Genomic DNA, 25002 nt, shown 5'->3' with positions numbered 1-25002 from the left:
CTGCCTGTCATCTACCAAGTTGCTCTGACATTCATCCTGAGTTCCACATAACCTGGTTTTGTAAGACATCCTGTCCATCTGGGGTTGGACCTGGTTTGTCATGAAATCTCGGCCTGCATCCGAACCCCAGTGGTTGACTGGTTGACTTCATTCTGACAGACAAACCCCCGAGGGGCAGCCACCCTCTGGAGATTCAGCCTTTGAATAGCCTGGCAGTAAGGATTGCTTTCTTCTCTTTGCAGGACCCTCACAGGTCCACTGGCTCTCTGGTAGCCCTGCAATAATGGTGGGATCTGCAGGAGCCAGGATGCACGATGGACAAGGATAACATTGTTTCATTTTGAGAATGATGTACAGTTTGCAAATATTCACGGACCAGAGGCCATAGCCTCAGAATAAAAGGACATACCTTTCGGAAGGAGATGATAAGGTATTTATTTAGTCAGAGGGTGGTGAATCCGTGGAATTTGTTGCCACAGAAAGCTGTGGAGACCAAGTCGAAGTCAATGGATACTTTTAAAGTGGCGATAGATAGATTATTGATTAGTACAACTGTCAGGGGTTATGGGGAGAAGGCAGGAGAATGCAGTTGAGAAGGTAAAATAGATTAGCCATGGTTGAATGGCAGAGTAGACTTGATGGGCCGAATGGCCTTATTCTGCTCCTAGAATTTATGAACGTGAATATTTTAATGTTCACATAATCCTCTGTTTAGGTTTGTTATTGTCAGGTTGATCGAGGTATAGTGGAAAGTTTATTCGGTTTGCGTGCTATCTAATCAAATCTGATAATACTTTTACATGAATACAATTAATCCCAGACTTAAGCACAACGGTAGCGTGAAGAGAACAATATCAGTTCAAAATATAGTTCGTCAACATTAAAAACACACCAAAAAAATCAGTGTCGTGTGGTTAAAAAACAAACGTTATCGTGATTATCGTGAACACCTATAACGTGGTGGGGCTGAGTTTAGGGTTGAGAATTACATCCCCGCCTCCCCCAAAACCCTTTTAAAACACGTTCACAACAATCCCTGCCCCGGACTTCGCTATCTCTGCACAAGGTTCATTCCCTGCACTTCAGGCCGTGGTGCCGATTTCAAGCAGCCGATAGTTTTTGCCAGCAGGTTGTCTCGTCCTGGAGGGGCCGGGCTTCACACACCAGAAGTCATTCTTTGCAACTCCGCCGCCGACAAGGAAGTATTTATTTAATGAGGATACACATCTCTCCTCAGCTTTTTAGCGATCGGGACACGCAACGAGTAGTATCGGAGAGAGTATTTTTCACTGCAAAGATTAAGGTAAGAATGGGAACGATTAATAAAACACCAATCTTAAAATCTTAAATTACTTTAAAAATATTTGTTTCCAATTTATTGTTGCGAGAGTTCCTTAACTCAATGAGAACGTATTTTTTGGGGGAGTAAATGAGTTTACTAATATTTTTGGACTGGAGGCAGGTTTCACTTCCCCTTTTAAGCTCCTTGATCGAAATGGGGGAGGGAGAGGAGAGGGGGTGGGGGTAGGGGTTTGAGGCAATTTTTCAAACTATACAGAAAAATAGTAACATCAATTTATCAGACAAATCCAAGTGCGAATTGGGGATGAGTGGACTGGTCAGAGGACAATTAAGGTCTGATGTGATTTGGATAATATTGCCAAGGTTGTTTGTTACATTTGAAATCTAATTAGATAAAGGACAGTTGGTGCCAGACGAATATTTTTTTAACTATGATTTATTAAGCATGATGCCTGGAATTAGAATACTAAAATACTAAACTGTGGTAGTCTGATATTAAACTGTGTAAATGATTGAAAACGGGGTTGCCTGAAAGAGAAAGCAGATTGTTGAAACGAGGGTCTGAAGAAAGGTCTCGACCAGAAACATCACCCATTCCTTGTCTCCAGAGATGCTGCCTGTCCTGCTGAGTTACTCCAGCTATCTTAGTAGAAACAAGGGACTGCCGTTTATGGGTAATACACAAAAGGTCACTAAATGCTGGAGTAACACAGAAGGTCCAGCAGCATCTGTAGAGAACACTGATAGGTAAAGAGCTTGTCCCACTTGGCCGTCATTTGCGCGCCATTTACGCGACCTCCAAAAATGTGGTTGTCGTGTTGTGATGCACGGGTAGCCTGTGGGTAGCGCGGGACGGGCGCATGGAGAGGCGTGGAGGAGTGTGGAGTTGCGCGCGGTATCGCCCGGCGCTCCAGGATTTCGTGCTGCACAAAATCTTCGCACGCCACCGGCACTGATGACACTGTGGTGGTGGGCCTGATCTCTGATAACAATGAGAAGGCCTACTGGGAGGAGGTGGCTGATCTGGCACTCTCGTGTCAGGACAACAGCCTCCTCTTGAATGTCCTAAAAACGAAGGAGCTGAAGGGCACGACATCCGAGGACATATACGCCACTGGAGATAAATGGGGCTACTGTGGACAGGGTGAGCTGCTTTAAATACCTGGGAGTCCACATCACAGAGGATCTGACATGGACATCACACGCTGCCGCACTGGTGAGTAAGGCAAGGCAGCGCCTTTACCACCTCAGGCAATTGAGGAAATTTAGAGTCTCTCTGAGGATCCTTCAGTGCTTCTACTCTGGGGCTGTAGAAAGCATAAAATTTGGGCTCCATTCATTAACTATCTGAAGGGATAGATTGGCACAGCACGAGGACCCAACTGAAACTTGAACTCAGGACCAGATGAAAAGCTATACTTTATAACCTACGAACCTATCTCCATTGACGTATTACAGGTAACCCATTCCACCTCCCTTGTTTTTCTGTTGTGTTTTTCTTCTTCTTTTTTTTTTGTAACTTTCTACCCTCTCTTTCTTCCTCTTTCTATAAAAACTAAAAACACTAGAAGCAGAAGTAATTGATAATGGAACATTTTAATAATGTATGACTGATGTATATGAAAAGTTTTTTTACTATTTTATTTATTTATTTATTTATTTATTTATTCCGAACAAGTAAAGACATTAACGACATTAATATTAACAAAATCGAAATTATCAAACAATTGGACATTACAATCAATATTTACAAAGCAATGAGAAGAACAAAATCAAAGTTCCAATGTCCAACTCTGTGTCTGTACAAGCTCGAAAAGGAGTGAGAAGAAGAATAACTTATTAAATCTCACCCCTTTTCCCCAACACTTCTACCATATTTAAAAATCAATTCATTACTAATAATAATACTACCCTAGGCAATTTCCCATAATACCTACAGACATATATATACATACAACTATTATGTACATACAAACCTCATAACTGAAGTACCCAAACATAAGTAAACAATAGTAAAGCAATAGATAAACACTATAATGTGTAACTACATTTTATAATATGTCTACTTCTAATAAATAAAAAAAAAAGAAAGCATCTTGTCCAGCAACATCACAATCTGGTTTGGGAACTGCTCTGCCCAGGACAAGAAGGCTCTGCAGAGAGTAGTGCGTTCGACCGACGCACTATGGGAACTACACTCGCCCCCCCTGCAGGAACTATACATCAGAAGGTGCAGATCCAGAGCCAGCAACATTATGGGGGACCACTACCACCCCAGCAACGGACTGTTCCAGCTGCTACGGTCAGGCAAACGCCTCTGCTGTAATGCTGTGAAAACTGAGAGGATGAGACGGAGTTTCTTCCCACATGCCATCAAGACTGTAAACTCTTATCTCATCAGGGACTAATTTACTGTACCAATTTACTGTTGTGTTGTGTCTTTTTAAAACTGCAGTTTTTTTTCTTCGAATATGTAAATACTGATTCTGTTCTGCAGTTTCTTTGCACAATCCGCAGACATTGCCACTTTCATTTCACTGCACATCTTGTATGTGTATGTGACAAATAAACTTGACTTGACTTGGCGTATCGCTTACGCACGAGGACGTACTGCGGTCGCACACTGACGTCCTGACTTCATACGTGTAGGGCATGGTGATGCATGATTACGTCAACATGCGTAACCATGCACGCCGCGCGCTGCCTATACGCAGTCGGTCCGCCTTTTACGCGTCATGGATATAAGCGGGCGCGATTTAAGAGTACATTGTGGATAATTACTTAGCATTTTCAGAACAATGGGAATGTTGGCAATCTTTGGCAACAGGCAATTCACATGAGGAATGAGACATTGAGGGTTTGGAAGATGTTTGTGTTCAAAATGAGCTGGAAATCCTTGCACACAAAGTTTACATACCAATACATACCAATATAGAAATAGAGAGCAAACCAGATAAGTGATACAAAATGCTGGAGTAACTCAACGGGACTGGCAGCATCTCTGGAGAGAAGCAATGGGTGATGTTTCGGGTCGAGACCTTTCTTCAGTCTGAAGAAGAGTCTCGACCCAAAACATAATCCATTCCTTCTCTCCAGAGATGCTCCTTGTCCCGCTGAGTTACTCCTGCATTTTGTGTCTATCTTCAATTTAAACCAGCACCTGCAATTCCTTCCGACAGATTAATTTGGCCTGCAGCTTGCTACCTTTCATTCACTTCTTTTTTTGAATAGGAGCATTACATCTGCAGTTTTCCAATTGCTAGCACCACTCAAGAAACGGGAACCTTTTAGAAAATCACCATAAATATCATAATCTTGGTAAATATCATAAACTGGGTATCATCCGCTCCAGGTGGCTGTGCTGACGCATGAAGACGCAAGATGGCACGCGTGACAGTCGCGCGTCAGTCACTAAATGTCAACGTAACTGTCAGCCAAGTGGGACAGGCCCTTAAAGTTTTGACTTGAGGCCCTTCTTCAGACTGATTGTAGTGGGGGAGAAGAGAACTGGAAGAGGGAGGAAGCAGGACTAAATAGTAGGATGCAGACAAGGGTTTTTTTTATTGAGAGGCAGATGGTTGGAACAAAGGTTGGAGATAAAAGCAAAAGGCGAGAGACGGCATTGAAGAGTTACAAATTGCAAAGCCAGAGGGAGGAAACTAGCAGGAGGGAAGGGAAGTTGGGAGGGGAGAAATAAGTGTGAGCCCAGGTGGGGTGAGAGGGAAGCGGGGCAGATAAAGGGAAGGTTGTGGGAGGCGGGTGGGGGTTGTGGGAGGTTACCTAAATTGGTGCTGTTCCAGGCGTACACTAATGTTTAGAAAAGTATGGCTTTTAATTTATTATTTAATCCTGGTTTGCTTGGAATGTTAGAATGAGGAAGCAATTGTGTTGTGTGGTTACATGATGTGCTTGCATACAATTTTGTTGTTATTGATGGTGAGGTGGACCATGGATGCCCAGTTTAGAGTTGCCAGATTTTGTTCTGGGCCAATCATTTAGTTCATAAGTTCTTGGAGGAGAATTAGGCTATTTAGTCCATCAAGTCTACTCCGCCATTCAATCATGGCTGATCTATCTTTCCCTCTCAACTCCATTCTCCTAGAAACATAGAAACATAGAAAATAGGTGCAGGAGTAGGCCATTCAGCCCTTCGAGCCTGCACCGCCATTCAATATGATCATGGCTGATCATCCAACTCAGTATCCTGTACCTGCCTTCTCTCCATACCCCCTGATCCCTTTAGCCACAAGGGCCACATCTAACTCCGTCTTAAATATAGCCAATGAACTGGCCTCAACTACCTTCTGTGGCAGAGAATTCCAGAGATTCACCACTCTCTGTGTGAAAAATGTTTTTCTCATCTCGGTCCTAAAAGACTTCTCCCTTATCCTTAAGCTGTGACTCCGTGTTCTAGACTTCCCCAACATCGGGAACAATCTTCCTGCATCTAGCCTGTCCAACCCCTTAAGAATTTTGTAAGTTTCCTCCTCAATCTTCTAAATTCCAGCGAGTACAAGCCGAGTCTATCCAGTCTTTCTTCATATGAAAGACCTGCCATCCCAGGAATCAGTCTGGTGAACCTTCTCTGTACTCCCTCTATGCAAGAATATCTTTCCTCAGATTAGGAGACCAAAACTGTACACAATACTCCAGGTGCGGTCTCACCAAGACCCTGTACAACTGCAGTAGAACCTCCCTGCTCCTATACTCAAATCCTTTTGCTTTGAATGCCAACATACCATTCGCTTTCTTCACTGCCTGCTGCACCTGCATGCCTACTTTCAATGACTGGTGTACCATGACACACAGATCTCGTTGCATATCCCCTTTTCCTAATCGGCCACCATTCAGATAATAGTTTACTTTCCTGTTCTTGCCACCAAAGTGGATAACCTCACATTTATCCACATTATACGTCATCTGCCATGCATTTGCCCACTCACCCAGCCTATCCAAGTCACCTTGTAGGCTCCTAGCATCCTGCCTTCTACCCTCAACCCCTGACACTTGTACTAATGAAGAATCTGTCAATCACTGCCTTAAAAATATCTATTGACTTGGTTTCCACAACTGTTCATGGCAATTAATTTCACAGATTCACCACCCACTGACTAAAGAAATTACTCCTTATCTCCTTTCTAAAGGTACGTCCTTTTATTCTGAGGCTATGGCCTCTGGTCCTAGACTCTCCCACTCATGTAAACATCTTCTCCACTTTCACTATTCGGTAAGTTTCAATGAGGTCCCCAATCAACCTTCTAAACTCCAGCGAGTACAGGCCCAGTGCAGTCAAATGCTCATCATATGTTAACCCACTCATTCCTGGGATCATTCTCTTAAACCTTCTCCAGACCCTCTCCAATGGCAGAACATCCATCCACAAATATTGGGCCCAAAATTGCTCACAATACTCCAAATGTGGCCTGACCATTGCCTTGTAAAGCCTCAGCATTAGATCCATGTTTTTATATTCCAGTATAAAAACTAGAAACAAATCCTAGTTTTGTGCTAGTAACCTAGTTTTGTGCTAGCAAATTGAAGCAGTGACATGGTCTACACTTGGTCTCACTGATGTGGAGGAGCCACGTCAAGAGTACTCAATGCAATCTTTGGCAGAAACTCACAGCAGGTTATCACCAAACAAGGTTCTCCAAAATCCATGTGCTAGTACTGATCCCTTGCAGAGGATTCCTCTGGTTGCTGTCTGTTCCCAATTAAACAACGTTTTTGTTTTAACATTCTCATCCTTTTTAATATCAAGATAAATTGGTGGCCGACTAGGAAAAGGGGAGATGCAGCGAGACCTGGGTGTCATGGTACACCAGTCATTGAAAGTGGGCATGCACGTGCAGCAGGCAGTGATGAAAGCAAATGGTATGTTAGCTTTCATAGCAAAAGGATTTGAGTATAGGAGCAGGGAGGTTCTACTGCAGTTGTACAGGGTCTTGGTGAGACCACACCTGGAGTATTGCGTACAGTTTTGGTCTCCAAATCTGAGGAAGGACATTATTGCCATAGAGGGAGTGCAGAGAAGGTTCACCAGACTGATTCCTGGGATGTCAGGACAGTCTTATGAAGAAAGACTGGATAGACTTGGTTTATACTCTCTAGAATTTAGGAGATTGAGAGGGGATCTTATAGAAACTTACAAAATTCTTAAGGGGTTGGACAGGCTAGATGCAGGAAGATTGCTCCCGATGTTGGGGAAGTCCAGGACAAGGGGTCACAGCTTAAGGATAAGGGGGAAATCCTTTAAAACCGAGATGAGAAGAACTTTTTTCACACAGAGAGTGGTGAATCTCTGGAACTCCCTGCCACAGAGGGTAGTCGAGGCCAGTTCATTGGCTATATTTAAGAGGGAGTTAGATGTGGCCCTTGTGGCTAAGGGGATCAGAGGGTATGGAGAGAAGGCAGGTACGGGATACTGAGTTGGATGATCAGCCATGATCATATTGAATGGCGGTGCAGGCTCGAAGGGCCGAATGGCCTACTCCTGCACCTAATTTCTATGTTTCTATGTTTCTATGTTAAACCATCCCAATTCCGTTCATCACTGCATCATCAAAGGTTTCAAAAGTATTTTATTGTCACGTGTACCAACAAGTGATATTCGAATGACCATACACCCATACTAAAAAAAGCAACAAGACACACAACTACCTAAACGTTAACATAAACATCCACCACAGCAGATTCCCCACATTCCTCACTGTGATGGAAGGCAATAAAGTCTAAACCTCTTCCCTCTTTATTCTCCTGCGGTCGGGCAGTCGAACCATCCATCGGGGCGATCGAAGCTCCCACGGCTTGGAGCTCCCGAAGTCGGTCTCTAACCAGGGACCGCAAGCTCTACGGTGTTAAAGTCCGCAGTCTCCCACGGTTGGAGCTCCGAGGTCGATCCCTGACAAAGGGATCACCAGCTCCACGATGGGAAGTCCCGCAGGCTCCCAAAGTCGGTCCCCAGCAGAGGCTGTCAACTGCTCAATGTTAGGCCGCAGTGCGGATGGAGATACGATATGGAAAAACATTGCATCTCCATTGAAGTAAGAGATTAAAAAATTAATTTAGCTCTCGGCAAAATATGAAAATAATGAAATCCCCGAGTCTGAATTCAACCATTTTTAGATTTTGATTCCAGTTTCCAATGCAATTGATCATTGGTGTATCTGAAGTTTGCATTAGATACGAATTAAATCGTGATCACAATAAGAACACCAGGCATTGACTGAAGCAGGATGAAGGAAAGAATGCACGATGGACTGTGGCAAGAAACAATATGAGGCAATGTTTGATAGCTTCTCACGAACATAGATTGCCACATTTAAGGTGGGTGGAGAAGATCATAAGTGTGTAGGAAAGAACTGCAAATGCTGGTTTAAATCGGTAGACACAAAATGCTGGAGTAACTCAGTGGGACAGGCAGCGTCTCTGGAGAGAAGGAATGAAGTCTGAAGAAGGGTCTCAATCCGAAACGTCACTCATTCCTATTCTCCAGAGATGCTGCCTGTCCCGCTGAGTTACTCCAGCATTTTGTGTCTACCGATTTAAACCAGCATCTGCAGTTCTTTCCTACACACTTATGATCTTCTCCACCTACCTTAAATGTGGCAATCTATGTTCCAGAGATGCTGCCTGGCCCACTGAGTTATGTGTCTACCATAAGATTTTAAGTGATTTTAAGTAGACGTAGGTCATTCAGCCCATCAAGTCTACTCCACCATTCAATCATGGCTGGTCTACCTCTCCCTCCTAACCCCATTCTCCTACCTTCTGAAGTTCTGGTGGGCGATGGTTTTACTCCTTGTAAAGGAGTGATGATGAAGAAAAATGACAAAGGGAGATCACAGTGATAGATATAAAGCAATATCAGAGAGACCACTGAATTTCTCAATGAATGAATGATATGTGTGTCAAGCATTTAGTCCTGATCCCATCCTACACGTTTATGAGCTGATACTAATATACCGGGAGGAAGAATTGCTAGTGCGACTCGGGAGGGTTTAAACTAGATTGGCAGGGGAGAGTCTCAGAGGAGAGGGAGGGGGGGGGGGGGGAGAATACTGTCGTCAAATAAAGCGTTTAGCAGACTGGATAGGCAGGTTCACAGTAAAGTGAGAGGGATACCTCTAGCTATTTCAATGCTAGAGGCTTAACACGCAAGGTGGAGTGGAATTTGTTAAATGTGCCGAAGTTTCCTTGATTAATATATGGAGAGCACCTTTGGAGAGGACACAACTTAGTGAATGGTGTAGGGCAAGTGACTGAAGTGTCAATGGGAGAGCACATTGGAAGCAATAACCATAATTCTATTAGTTTTTAAGTAGTTATGCAGCAGGATAGGACTGGCCCACCAATTAAGGTTCTTAAATTGGGCCAAAGGTGATTTTTGAAGGCATAAGGTGGGAACGCAGAGGTTTATTGGGAGAGTCTACAGGTAAAGGGACAGCTGGCAAGTGGAAGGTTTCAAAGGTGAGATAGCAAGAGTACAGGAGCAGCATGTTCCTGCTAGGGTGAAGGGCAAGGCTGGTAAGTTTAGAGAAGCATTTTGATGAGAGATGTTGGGCCTCTGGCAGGAAAAATGAGGCATACGTTAAATTTAGGCAGTCAGATCAAACTAATCTCTAATCTAAGTCAGAGTACACTTAAGAAAGCAATCGGGAAGGCAAAAAGAGAACATGAAATTGTGTTGTCTGTCAAGGTAAAGGAAAATCCCATGAGATTCTACAGATATGTTTAGAGTGTAAGAGTGGCAAGGGAAGAGTGCAACCACAGAATGAGCGAGCTATTAAATGAATGCTTCTAATCCGCTTTTACTGAGGCAAAGTTCATGGAAGTCAAGGGCTTGAGGCACAAGAGTTGCGATGTATTAGATGATTAGCACAAATTACCATAGAGGATGTATCAGTAGTTTCAAAGCACATTAAGGTGGATAAATTCCCTGGGTCAGACCAATTTCATCCTCGCACCTTCCGGTAGGTAGGAAGGAAATTGTGGAGGCCTTTACAAAGATATTTGTATCGTTGGTAGCCGCAGATGACGTTCCAGAAGACTGAAGGGTGGTTAATATTATATGTTATTTAAGAAGGGCAGCAAAGACAACCCAGTTAATTACATGGTGGTGAACCTAGTCAGGGATAAGTTGTTCGAGAACATTCTGATGGATATGATCTAATAGCAACTATATAGGCACAGACTGATTAGGGATGATCAGTATGGCTTTGTGCATGAGAAATCACTTCTGACAAATCCAATAATGTATTTTGAAAAGGTTGCCAAGTGGATTAATGAGGGCAGGAGATGGACGTCGCTATCTGGACGTTGCAAGGCCTTTGACAAGGCACTGCATGGTAGGCTTGTCTGAAAGGTTAGCTCATATGGAATCCAAGGCGAAGCTAGCCAGTTGGATTCATAATTGGCTTGGAGGAAGGAATTAAAGGATGGCTGGGGAAGGTTGTTTTTCTGATTGTGGCCAGAGGTCTGTGATCCGTGGGGTCCTTTGCTGCTTATTATCCACATTAATGATATGGACGACAATGCGGACAGTAAATTTGCAGATGACGCCAAAATTGATGGTATAGTGGGCAGTGAGGAAAGATATCTAAGTTTACAAATGGTCTAGATCAGGTAGGAAAATTGGTCAAGGAACAGCAAATTTAATTCTGACAAGATTTACACAGTAAATGTTAGAGTCCTGGAGGGTGTTATGTAATAGAGAGTTTTCGGAGTATCGGTGCACGGTTCCTACAAGTGACGAGGCACGCAAACAATGTGATGAAGAAGGTGCTTGGCATGCTTGCCTTCATTGGGAAGGATATTGTGTACAAATGTTGGGACATCATGATGCAGTAATACAAGTAATTGGTGGGATTGTACTTGTTGTGTTCAGTTCTGGTCATCTAGCTTCAGGAATGATGTCATTAAGTTGGAAGTGCAGAAGAGATTCTCCAGGATGTAACCTGGAATTTCAGGCTTGAATTATAGGGAAAGATTAAATAGGCTGGGATTTTTTTCTTTGGCATGTAGGAGTTTGAGGAGTGACCTTCAGATTTACAAGATCATGAAGGCCATGGGTAAAATGAATGCGCAGTCTTTTTCCCAGGGTAGATGATTCCAAATCTAGAGGACATAGACTTAAGGTGAGACGGGAGAGATTTAAAAGGTATCTGAGGGAAACATTTTCTCTCAGAGGGTAGCATAAAACTGTAATGGACTGCAAGAAGAAACTATAGAAGCGGATGCTATTATGACTTTTAAAAGACATTTGGACAGATATATGGACAAGAAGGCTTTAGAGGAATATGGTCCAAATGCAGGTAAATGGGGATAGCCTAATATGCCAACTTGGTCAGAGTGGATAAGGTGGGCCGAAGGGCCTGTTTCCATGCTGTACAGCACGATGATTCTACTGCAACAGGCATAGCACTTTCACCCACTCTGATTTGTTGAAAGCTCTCTCCTGTTGCTATATGTTGGTAATTTTATATCTGTTGCACATATAGTTCCCGGTGTTGCACAATGTCTTAAGATAAAATCTAACTACAAAAAATACCAGTGTACCCAGATGAGTTTTGTGATTGTTAAATGCATAATCATGATGACTATTATATCAGGAAGATTGTTTGTGTCCTCCTTAGTGAAGACAGATCCAAAGTATCTGTTCAACTCATCTGCCAAAGAATGCAGCTCAAAGAATACTGGTGCAGATTATACTCGATGTATTTACTGTAAAACAAACCTACAAATTGGAATTGGCTAGGTTTGAGATTAAACCTCAGATGCTAAATTCTAACATTTCCACTCTCAGACTTGTCAATGCACCGAGGCATTTCTCAGCAGGATAATTGTGAAGGAAACTTTCTATCAATATGAATACAACTTATGAATCATAGTTTTTTAATTAGATTCCACTGATTTACGATTTGAAATTGCAACGGTTGCCAGAGGGCAGTGTTGCATGCTGACTGGGGTTCTGGTGGATAATGCCTGTGCTGACTCTGCACGAGATCTCTTCTGCTGCAAAGTTTGTAATCGCTTGGATGTGAATGGCAACTGAACATACTGTGTGGTGGGTGGCTGTGCTGTTGATGGAACAAATTGCTGGTTTCCTTCACAATTATCCTGCTGAGAAATGCCTCGGTGCATTGACAAGTCTGAGAGTGGAAATGTTAGAATTTAGCATCTGAGGTTTCATCTCAAACCTAGCCAATTCCAATTTGTAGGTTTGTTTTACAGTAAATACATCGAGTATAATCTGCACCAGTATTCTTTGAGCTGCATTCTTTGGCAGATGAGTTGAACAGATACTTTGGATCTGTCTTCACAAAGGAGGACACAAACAATCTTCCTGATATAATAGTGGCCAGAGGATCTGAGGTGACAGAGGAACTGAAGGAAATCCACATTAGGCAGGAAGTGGTGTTGGATAGACTGATGGGACTGAAGGCTGATAAATCCCCACGGCCTGATTCTCTGCATCCCAGGGTACTTAAGGAAGTGGCTCTAGAAATCGTGGCTACATTGGTGATAATTTTCCAATGTTCTATAGACTCAGGAACAGTTCCTGTGGATTGGAGGGTAGCTAATGTTATCCCACCTTTTAAGAAAGGCGGGAGAGAGAAAACGGGGAATTGTAGACCAGTTAGCCTGACATCGGTGGTGGGGAAGATGCTGGAGTCAATTATAAAAGATGAGATAGCCGCACATTTGGATAGCAGTAACAGGATCGGTCCGAGTCAGCATGGATTTACGAAGGGGAAATCATGCTTGACTAAGATGTAACTAGGAAAATGGACAAGGGAGAGCCAGTGGATGTAGTGTACCTGGACTTTCAGAAAGCATTTGATAAGGTTCCACATAGGAGGTTAGTGGGCAAAATTAGGGCACATGGTATTGGGGGTAGAGTGTTGACATGGATAGAGAAGTGGTTGGCAGACAGGAAACAAAGAGTAGGGATTAACGGGTCCCTTTCAGAATGGCAGGCAGTGACTAGTGGGGTACCGCAAGGCTTGGTGCTTGGACCGCAGCTATTTACAATATACATCAATGATTTGGATGAAGGGATTCAAAGTAAAATTAGCAAATTTTCAGATGACACAAAGCTGGGTGGCAGTGTGAACTGTGAGGAGGATGCTATGAGAATGCAGGGTGACTCGGACAGGTTGGGTGATTGGGCAAATGTATGGCAGATGAAGTTTAATGCGGATAAATGTGAGGTTATCCACTATGGTAGCAAAAACAGGAAGGCGGCTTACTATATAAATGGGGTCAAGTTGGGAAAAAGGGAAGTACAACGGGATCTGGGGGTCCTTGTACATCAGTCTATGAAAGTAAGCATGCAGGTACAGCAGGCAGTGAAGAAAGCGAATGGCATGTTGGCCTTTATAACAAGAGGAATCGAATATAGGAGCAAAGACATCCTTCTGCAGTTGTACAGAGCCCTAGTGAGACCACACCTGGAGTATTGTGTGCAGTTTTGGTCCCCTAATTTGAGGAAGGACATTCTTGCTATTGAGGGAGTGCAGCGGAGGTTTACAAGGTTAATTCCCAGGATGGCGGGACTGTCATATGCTGAGAGAATGGAGCAGCTGGGCTTGTACACTCTGGAGTTTAGAAGGATGAGAGGATATCTCATTGAATCATATAAGATTGTTAAGGGCTTGGACACGCTAGAGGAAGGAAACATGTTCCCGATGTTGGGGGAGTCCAGAACCAGGGGCCACAGTTTAAGAATGAGGAGTAAGCCATTTAGAACGGAGACGAGGAAACACTTTTTCTCACAGAGAGTGGTGAGTCTGTGGAATTCTCTGCCTCAGAGGGCGGTGGAGGCAGGTTCTCGGGATGCTTTCAAGAGAGAGCTAGATAGGGCTCTTAAGAATAGCGGAGTCAGGGGATATGGGGTGAAGGCAGGAATGGGGTACTGATTGGGGATGATCAGCCATGATCACATTGAATGGCGGTGCTGGCTCGAAGGGCCAAATGGCCTACTCCTGCACCTATTGTCTATTGTCTATTGCCCAGGTAACACTGGTTGATTCATTCTAATCGCAAGGTTGTGTGTATGTATTGGGGGAATTAAGGTTTCAGACAAGCTAGGCAGCAAGAAATTAGCTAGGGAACTACATCATTGTGGAGAAGCTGTTGGAGGGGATTCTTAGTTTAGTTCAGTTTAGTTTATTGTCACGTGTGCCGAGCTACAGTGCAAAGGTTTTGTTACGTGCTAACCAGTCAGTTATAAAGACAATACATGATTACAATCGAGCCAGACACAGTGTATAGATACATGATGAAGGGAATAACGCGAATAACGTTTAGTGCAAGATAAAGTCCGATCAAAGATAGTCCGATAGTCGCCTGGATACATTTTGTTCACCTGGAGTAGGAAAGAATTAGAAAAGATGCCTCAAATGAGTTGACCAGGTACTTTGGTTCTGTCTTCACTAAGGAAGACACAAACAATCTCCCAGATGCACTAGGGAACAGAAAACCCAGGGTGATGGAGTTTTGGTCTCCTATTTTAAGGAAGGATATTCTTGCTATTGAATGAGTGCAGCGTAGATTCACAAGGTTAATTCCCGGGATGACGGGACTGTTGTCATATGATGAAAGAATAGAGCAACTGGGCTTGTATTCACTGGAATTTAGAAGGATAGGGATTCTTATAGAAACATATACAATTATTGAGGGATTGAACACGCTAGATGCAGGAAACATGTTCCCGATGTTGGGGGAGTCCAGAACCAGGGGCCACATTTTAAGAATAAGGAGTAAGCCATTTAGAACTGAGATGAGGAAAAACTTTATCACACAGAGAGTTGTGAATTTGTGAAATTATCTGCCTCAGAAGGCAGTGGAAGCTGATTCACTGGATGCATTCAGGAGAGTTCGATAGAGCTCAGGGCTAGTGGAATTAAGGGGTATGTGGAGAAGGCAGGAACAGGGTGCTGATTGTGGATGATCAGCCATGATCACATTGATCATGTCTCGAAAGGCGAATGGCCTACTCCTGCACCTATTGTTTATGTATCCAGCACAGGCTACACAACACCTTTTCTCCTGACTGTGAAACCTCACCATGAGTGAGATTAAAACATAATGGAAGAGATCCTAATGAAGGGTCATACAGTCATACTGCATGGATAGTCATACAGTCATATCAGCAACTACCAAGGATCTACCAGCAATTAGATAGGCATGGATTGATTATGGTTAGTCGGCATGACTTTGTGCATGGGAAACTGTGTCTCACAAATCCGAGTGTTTTGAAGTGGTCACCAAGATAATTGATGAGGGCAGGGCAGTGGACGTTGTCTAAATGGACTTTGGCAAGGCCTTTGACAAGGTCTAGTGGAGTCCAGCATTGTGATATTTGAATCACCAGGGCTACAGCAGGTCTACTTGGTTGGCCACAGGCAGGATCATGGTTGCTTCGGGTTCCTATCACTAAAGGCTAATTTTGCTCTTGTTTTCTGGTCGCTTCCACAGAGGAGAGACATAATTGTAGCTGTTTCACATTAGAAATAGGACATAAGGCTGTTGAAATAGGAATTCTACAGCACACCTAACAGGCATTAGCTCCTAAAATATACCTGCATTTGGACTGCTGGGAAATGTCAGTGTTGAGTTAGAGGGGCTCAGAATATAGTAAACTCTGATTTTAACAGACCTTTTTTATAATGGACTGACCTCCCAACGGCTGCTCATACAATAGCCGGCTTGCTGCCCACACCACCCCCGTCCAGCGGCGCCTTGCAGGTCTCTTACAGTGCTGGTCGCCCATGCCACCCCAGCTCATGGTTGCTTCCCTTGCTGCTTACAGTGTTGGCTGTCCACATCACCCCTGGCCAGCATCGCCTCCTGGGCCACTTGCCATGCTGGCTGCCCACACCACCTCTGCCACTGCCGTCCCACCCAGCTTCCTCGAGCACTGCCACTCGTGTCTGCTGCCGCTGCCACCACCACCACCACCACCACCACCACCACCGCTGACCCTCACCTGCACTCCGACCGCCAGTGGGCTGCAACCATTGACTCCCCCGGACACCAGCAGGCAGTGCCGCCAACTCACCTGGATTCCAGGCCCAATTCCAGACCGAGAGTCTGAAGCAGGGTCTCAACCTGGAAGGTCACCTATCCATGTTTCCCAGAGATGCTGCCTGACCTGCTGAGGTACTCCAGCATTGTGTGTCCTATCGTGTATTAACCTGCAACTCATACAATGGTAATTCCTGATTCAGTTATAGCGGACCATCGACAATAATGAACACCGTTACTCCCCAATAGTCTGTCATAACAAGGATTTACTGTATATTCTTGCCCTATTTGTGGTCTAGCCAATTTTTGCCAAAAATAAGTACATTATTTTGAAAAAGCTGCTTTAGGCCCATTCTTTGGAAAGTGAACATAAATGTCACACACATCACCAGATATGAATAAATAAGTGAATGAAAGAATGAATGAATTAATAAGTTTATTGGCCAAGTATATTCACATACAAGGAATTTGCCTTGGTGCTCCGGCCGCAAGTGACAACATGACATACAGTGATAGTTAGGAATTACAAATAAAACATTAAACATTAATAATAAAAAATTATCAACTAAACATGTGAATTAAATAAAATACCAGAGCAACAAGAGGCTACAGAATTTTGGTTATTGAGTAGAGCTGTTACTCATGGAAAAAAGTTGTTTTTATGTCTGGCTGTGGCAGCTTTGACAGTCTGGAGTCGCCTTCTAGAAGGAAGTGATTCAAAGAGTTTGTGGCTAGTGTGAGAGGGGTCAGAGATGATCTTGCCCGCTCACTTCCTGGCCCTTGCAGTGTACAGTTTATCAATGGAGTGAAGGTTGCAGCCAATAACCTTCTCAGCTGATTGGATGATTCGCTGCAGCCTCCGGATGTCGTGCCTAGTGGCTGAGCCAAACCAGACCATGATGGAGAAGGTGAGGACGATGGCCGTATAGATTTGGACCATCATTGCCTGTGGCAGATGGTGCTTCCTCAGCTGCTGTAGGAAGTACATCCTCTGTTGTGCCTTTTTGACAGTGGAGTTGATGGTGGCCCCCTATTAAGACCCTTGAAGATGATGGTTCCCAGGAACTTAAAAGACTCCACAGATGTGACTGTGTTGTTGATGGTGAGTGGGGTAAAGGGAAGGGGAGCTCTCCTAAAGTCTACAATCAATTCCACTGTCTTAAGAGCATTGAGCTCCAGGTTGTTGCGATGGCACCAGGATGCCAGCTGTGTCACTTCCTGACTGTAGGCAGATTCCTCCCCATCCTGGATCAGTCCAATCAGGGTTGTGTCGTCTGCAAACTTGAGAAGCTTGACAGAGGAGATGCTGTCATTGGTGTAGAGAGAGTAGAGGAGTGGGGAAAATACGCAGCCTTGTGGTGCTCCTATGCTGAGGGTCATCACAAAGTAATACGTTAAAAATTATTGTAAGAGATTAATCTTATTCATTGCTGTTTTCCTAACTAGTTCCTACAGAACTATAATGCATGTTTGCTAAAGAAATAAACATTCTAGCTTTTTTAAATTCACAGGGTTTGTATAATGCTTCCGTGTGGTGTCACACACGTGACCAGTCCTATTTGACCTCTGACCCTAAACAAACATTGTCAGCATAACATTAAAACATTTTGTGTGATAAACTGAAAAATATGAATCATATATATATTATATATACAGGTATATATAATATATATATAACAAAACAATATACCTGTAATGCTTTCAAAATTAGAAGGGTGTATTCACAATTTTTCATCTTTTTGGTGACACACGTGACTAACAATTGACCTTTACTATAATGACAGCAAAAGCAGGTTTATTTTTTATACCCTTCTGAATTTGTTTGAAATAGTTAAGCTGTTGCTTCAGATCTTACAATGTCTGTTAATACATTTTAATTCAGAGGACAGGGCATTTGTAAATTTTAACATTAATAGAGCCACAAGAAAATCTTTTCCTTGAAGCACATATATCAAGAGATCATTTCATGGTAATTCTCTTGCAACATTCTGGAAATGGTTCAAGATTTAAAAAGTGTTTCTCGAAATAAACCAATTTGAATTTATAGCCTAAAAAAGACACAAAGTGCTGTAATAACTCAGATGGCCAGGCAGCATCCTCGAGGAACTTGGATAGGTGATATTTCGGGTTTGGACCATTCCTCAGGTTGTTTAGTTTAATTACTTGTATTTTAGGTAGCATCTGCCAACCAGCACTACCGCCTCACACTTCCTCTCTTCTAGCTTTCTTTCACCCCCACCTACATTTGGTCTGAAAAAGGGCCCTGACCCGAAATGCCACCTATCCAAGTTCACCGGAGATACTGCCTGACCTGCTGAGTTACTCCAATACTTCATCTTTTTTTGTAAACCAGCATCTGCAGTTCCTTGTTTTTAGACCCTGATTTTATAGCCTCAAGTTTATAATGAACTATCAAGTCACCTTCCAGTAAAGTAAGTTTATTAACATAACTGTCCAAATATTTAAAAACTTTGCTTTCTCTTTCTATGCTACCTCCTTATGTCAGTAAATGGACAAGTAATCAAAGTCTCCCCAAAACAATAATTTTAGCTTGCAGTATACGTCACCCACTTTAGCTTCCAATATACTTCACACACAGAACAGTTTTCCAAAATAACAACCTCCCCTCTTTTTAATTTCTAACCATACAATTGCATATTCTTTTTTCATAATTCTTCTCTCTTTGTGTTCATATTTTCATTAATATTGTCAATCTTATTTTTTTTACCTGAGTGATTCTCGAGAAAATCTAATTCCCCAACATGTTTATGTCCCTTCTGTCCAGCTTTGGCCCTGTTACTTCAATACATACCTCCCATCTAAGTTTATTTCCCACATTCACTACAGCTGCAAATCATTTATGCAATAGGCTGTAGGATATTTTGAGTGAATACATATGGAATAGACTATGACGATATATTAGAATTGTACCCAAAGTACGGGAATCAAATACCAGAGGCCATATGTTTAAGATGAGAAAGGAGAAAGATTTATAAGAATCTTAGGGGCAACTTTTTCACACAGAAGGCTGTGGTTATATGGAATGAGCTGCTGGAGGAGGCAGAAACTATAACATATTCAAAAGATATTTGGCCAGATACTTGGATAGGGAAGGTGTGATTAATATAAATGGGGCACCTTGGTCGACATTGGCAAGCTGGTCCGGAATGTCTGTTTCCGTGCTGTCTGACTCTGGATCTGTGACTATGACTTTAAACTAAATGTTTCACTCTAAATGGAGGGCAACCCAGAACAGTAAACCTTAAGCTCATGCTAAAATAATCTGTCACTATTAATATAGGTTCCAATAAATACACACAATGTCATGGGTTGTTGCCAAAATGGAATTGCCCAAAGCAAACAATGTGTGTACCGCCCTTACATTATCATTAGGCATTCATTATGATCTTACCCGTGTACTTCTGCTTCTGAGTTTACCACACAATATCTTGGATATTACTTTAACCATTACTTTTTTACTCAATCTTCACATTATCATTCCGATTGTTCTGATGCCCACTTGAAATAACATTTTACTGTCCTTGATAAACGTTCACTTCCATTAATGGGCAGTTCAGAATTTTCTGCCAACTAATAGTTCCTAACTATTGCACAGTAGAGCTATCTTTTTTTGCTGTTGCTTTGGAGAAGAGTGCATTGTACTGTTTAGATGTCCTTCAAATTAATTCTTCATCATCATTATCATCATGGGTTTTCATATATTTTTGATTTAAGGTTAAGATGCCTAGAAATTGTACTATCACCTTATTTGGTACACTAAATGTATTTGGCACATAGTGTAAGCACCAAATCATGATTGCACCTTCTTAAAGTGAGAATGTCCCAGAAAAAAGAAACAGAAAAACATTTGTAAAGACAAGGAACTGCACATGCTGGTTTACAAAAAAAGACACAGTGCTGGAATAACTCAGTGGGTCAGGCAGTGTCTCCTGAGAACATGGATAGGTGATATCTTGGAACATGCGAAATTGCAGATGCTGGTTTTCAAACAAAAAAATAAAAAGATGTAACATTGGGATATTCTCACTTTAAGAGGGCGCTATCGTGATTTTTTCCCTTTTAGAAATGTTCTCCCCATGACCGCGTGGGTTTTCCCTGCGTGCTCCAGTTGCCTCCCACACTCCAAAGATGTATACGTTAATTGGCTTCAGTAAAAATTGTAAATTGTCTTTTGTGTGTAGGATAGTGCTAGTGCACGGGGAATGCTCTTCGCCGAAGGGCCTGTTTCTGCGCTGTATCTCTAAACTAAACTAAATAGTACTTTCACATTCATGGAAGCCAATGACTTGCTAAGCTTGGAACAGTCTCATTGTATGCGTGCTGCCTGCTCGGAAACAGGTTAGTTTGGTTAAAGAGCTCCCTCTGCAACCGCCACACATGAGGACATGGAGGAAGGTGGGGAGTAGGGACAACAGCGCCATGGTCTCCCATGGAGAAATGAGCAGAGATGCTTCAACCTGTAATCAGTGCTGCCAACAATTGTATTTGCATTGACTTAAAGTCCAGGGGAGTGTTAAATTGTATTTGAATCCTGACTATCATCATGATGTACTGCTTGCTTTTAGCGAGTTGCTGAGTCTCCCGTGCCTTCTCTCTCCACCATCTGTTCTTTAGGTCACAGCTTTCTGCTGCATCCCTGATCTCGGGCAGCTGTGGAGCTGCTTAGGGTGGTGCTTCCACTCCAGGATGCTTTCTGTTTGCGTTCAATTAGCTCCTTGATCTCCCTGTCATTCTTGTCTAATCAGTGCTGGTTCTTCTTGGTAGAGAGGCCAAGTATCTCTCACAGATTCCAACACTGGAGTAAGCTTTGTGACTTCTGGAGGCTAAGATTTGAGAGAGACCAAGAGCTGCTCCCTGAGGTATAGAGTCTTCTTCTTCTTATCGAGTCCACACACAAGATTAGAAGTTGTCCAGCCAGAGCTGAACACACTTCTCGGCATCTGCACAATGGTGTCTGTCTTGCGCTTCTTGTGCTTCTTGTGCGTGGTGGTGGAAAGATTGGTTGAAACAGGGCCGCGACGTGAAAGCTCTTTCCTTGGCCCCAGGTATAGAGTCATAGAATGATACAGCGTGTAAACAGGCCCTTTGGCCTAACTTCTCCAGCAACACTAGTCCCACCTGCCTGCGTTTGGTCTATATCTCTCCAAACCTGCTATATCCCTCCAGACCTGTACCTGTCTAACTATTTCTTAAATGTTAGTATAGTCCCTGCCTCAACTACCTCCACTGGTAGCTTGTTCCATACACCCACCACCCTTTGTGTGGAAAAAAGTGACGATTCCACCCATCGAGGCACAAAAGCCTGCGATATTCATTGTGCAGTGGACTGCACTTATGTGGCTTCATTCAAATCTCCGATTCCATTAATTGGAACTGTGAAACACTCTGCTCAAATTCAAATGCCCATAGAAATTCACCTCCATCATACACTTGTACGGAATTTCATGATACTAACCATCTGAACCATTCAACCATCTGAACAAAGACCTGTGTCAATATAAGGCTGAAGATAGACACAAAAGGCTGGAGTAACTCAGCGGGTCAGGCAGCATCTTTGGAGAAAAGGAATAGGTGACGTTTTGAGTCAAGATCCTTCTTCAGACTGAGGGGCGGGGCAAGGGAACGAGAGATGTAGACAGTGATGAATGAATAGACGGTGATATAGAGAGATATAAAATAAATGAATTAAAGATATGCAAAAGAGTAATGATGATGAAGGAAACAGGCCATTGTTAGCAATGGGCTAGGTGAAAACGGTGGAGGAATTTCTTTAGCCAGTGGATGTTGAATCTGTGGAATTCATTGCCACGGACAGGCCAAGTCATTAGGTATTATTAAAGCGGAGATTGGTAGCTTCTTGATTAGTTAGGGTGTCAAAGGTTATGGGGAGAAGGCAGGGTACAGGTTAAAGGGAATAACGTTTAGTGCAAGATAAAGTCCAATTTAAGTTAGTCCAAGGGTCTCTAATGAGGTAGATAGCAACTCGGGTCTGCTCGCCAGTTGTTGATAGGATTGTTGCGTTTAAGTTGGATTGTTAAATAGGATGGTTATTGGGTATTTTTAAAGTGAACATTGACAGATTCTTGATTAGTACGGGTGTCAGGGGTTATGGGGAGAAGGCAGGAGAATGGGGTTAGGAGGGAAAGATAGATCAGCCATGATTGAATGGTGGAGCAGACTCAATGGGCTGAATGGTCTAATCCTACTTCTATGTCATATAAACTTATAAAACGACTTACAGACAGACTCAACAAGACGACTTTGAAGCTAGTACGAAGGGTTGGGGAGGGATGGAGAGAGGGGGGATGCAAGGGTTACTTGAAGTTGGAGAAATCAATATTCATACCACTTGGTTTTGCGGATATTTCAACCTCTCACTATTGAGGTCTGAGGTTCCCACCTGCTTGAATAATACTGGTGCCCAAGAAGAGCAAGGTGACGTGCCTCAACGACTATCGACCAGTGGCACTAACGTCTATGGTGATGAAGTACTTTGAGAAGTTGGTTATGGTGGATATCAACCTACCTCAGCAAGAACCTCGACCCACTACAGTTTGCCTACCGTCACAACAGGTCAATGGAGGATGCAATCTCACTGGCTCTCCACTCGGCACTTGGATAATAAAAACACTTACGTGTTGGTTATAGACTACAATACCATCTTCCCCCTCAATACCATCATCCCCTCCAGGCTGGTTATCAAGCTCATGGAACTGGGTCTCTGTGCATCCCTCTGCAATTGGATCCTCGACTTCCGCATCCACAGACCACAGTCTATTCGAATTGGCAGAAATACTTCTTCCTCATTAACAATCAGTACGGGAGCACCTCAAAGCTGCGTGCTCAGCCCCCTGCTCTATACTCATGACTGTGTAGCCGGACACAGTGCCAACTCCATCTTCAAGTTTGACGATGACACCACGGTTGTTGGACGAATTACAGATGGTGTTGAGTCAGAGTGAGATCGACCGATTGACGAAATGGTGCCAGCACAACAACCTGGCTCTCATTATCAGTAAATCCAATGAACTGATTGTGGACTTTGGAAGAGGATGGATGAGGACCCACAATCCTGTTTATATATAAAATCCTGCACCGACAACATCACAACCCACAAACAAATAAAGACCTTCCCTAATCAGAAGCCGTGGATGAGCAGAGAGGTCAGACTCTTGCTGAAGGCTCGCGATGCCGCTTTCAGATCTGGCGACACTGAGGGATACAGCTCATCCAGGGCCAACCTGAAAAAGGGAATTGGGAGCGCAAAACTCAAATACAAACGGCAGATCGAGGAGCATTTTCAAAATAACTCCGACCCCAGACGCATGTGGCAAGGTATCAAGTCCATCACCGACTACAACAAAGTTAACACCCCCCCCCCCCCCTCCCCCCCAGACAACGCCTCCCTTCCTGACGAGCGAAACTATTTCTATGCTCATTTTGATCGGGACAATAAAACACCAGCCATCAAAGATGCCCCACCCCCGAATGAACAACCCCTCAGTCTCTCCACCTCTGCTGTACAAGGCGCACTGAGCAAAGTGAATGACAACAAAGCTGCCGGCCCCGATGGCATCCCCGGGCCTGTGCTCAGGGCATGTGCTGGACAACTATCCCTGGTCTTCACTGACATTTTCAATCTGTCACTAGCCCAGGGTGTCGTCCCTACTTGCCTCAAGACTACAACCATCGTGCCAGTGCCCAAACAGTCAGTTTCAGGGAGACTCAATGACTTTCGCCCAGTGGCACTCACCCCTGTCATTGCAAAGTGCTTTGAGAGACTGATCCTGGCTCACCTCAAATCCAGCCTCCCCCCCCACACTGGACCCCCATCCGTGTGCCTATCGGCCCAATAGGTCAACAGGGGATGCCATATCTGCGGCTCTTCACTCTGCCCTGACAACCTGGACAATAACAACTCCTACATCAGGTTGTTGTTCATCGACTTCAGCTCCGCATTTAATACTGTCATCCCCGCCAGTCTGATCACCAAACTCAACGGACTTGTCATCACCACCTCCCTCTGCAACTGGACACTGGATTTCCTCACTAACAGACCCCAGTCGGTTAGGATCAACAACCTCACCTCCACTCTGACACAGGGCTGTGTGCTCAGCCCTCTCCTTTACTCCCTCTTCACCCATGACTGCGTCCCTAAGTATGGCTCCAACGCCATCATAAAATTCGCTGATGACACCACGGTGGTAGGACTGATCAGGGACAACAACGAATCAGCCTATAGGGAGGAGGTCCAGAACCTGGCAGCCTGGTGTGCCAATAATAACCTTGTCCTCAACACAAGACGAAGGAAATCATCGTAGACTTCCGGAAGACCAGAGGTGGCAGACATACCCCCATCCACATAAACGGGACTGAGGTGGAGCGTGTCTCCAACTCCAAATTCCTCGGGGTACATATCCCAGAGGATCTGTCCTGGTCCCTCAATACCACCAAACTGATTTAAAAGGCGCAGCAGCGCCTCTACTTTCTGAGGAGGCTTAAGAAAGTTCACTTGTCCCCTCAGATCCTGTCCAACTTCTACCGCTGTACCATTGAAAGCATCCTGACCACCTGCTTCACGGTATGGTACAGCAGCTGCTCAACAGCTGACAGGAAGGCACTGCAACGGGTGGTGAAAACCGCTCAGCA

At 43.7% G+C, this 25002-nt stretch overlaps 1 protein-coding gene across 1 annotated transcript in view; it reads left to right on the top strand.

Moving 5' to 3' along the window:
* The first annotated feature begins 1034 nt into the window (after window positions 1-1034).
* The window catches only part of LOC116973331 (adhesion G protein-coupled receptor F5-like), a 67410-nt gene continuing 43442 nt past the window's right edge, over window positions 1035-25002 (top strand). The window contains exon 1 of the mRNA XM_033021291.1: window positions 1035-1303. The gene's annotated coding sequence lies outside the window, so the exon portion shown is untranslated. The remainder of the gene's footprint in view (window positions 1304-25002) is intronic.

The sequence above is a fragment of the Amblyraja radiata genome, chromosome 5 (genome assembly GCF_010909765.2).
Source record: "Amblyraja radiata isolate CabotCenter1 chromosome 5, sAmbRad1.1.pri, whole genome shotgun sequence".
Lineage (NCBI taxonomy): Eukaryota > Metazoa > Chordata > Chondrichthyes > Rajiformes > Rajidae > Amblyraja > Amblyraja radiata.
The sequence above is the reverse complement of the archived record's forward strand: the minus strand, read 5'-3'. Positions and strand labels throughout refer to the sequence as shown.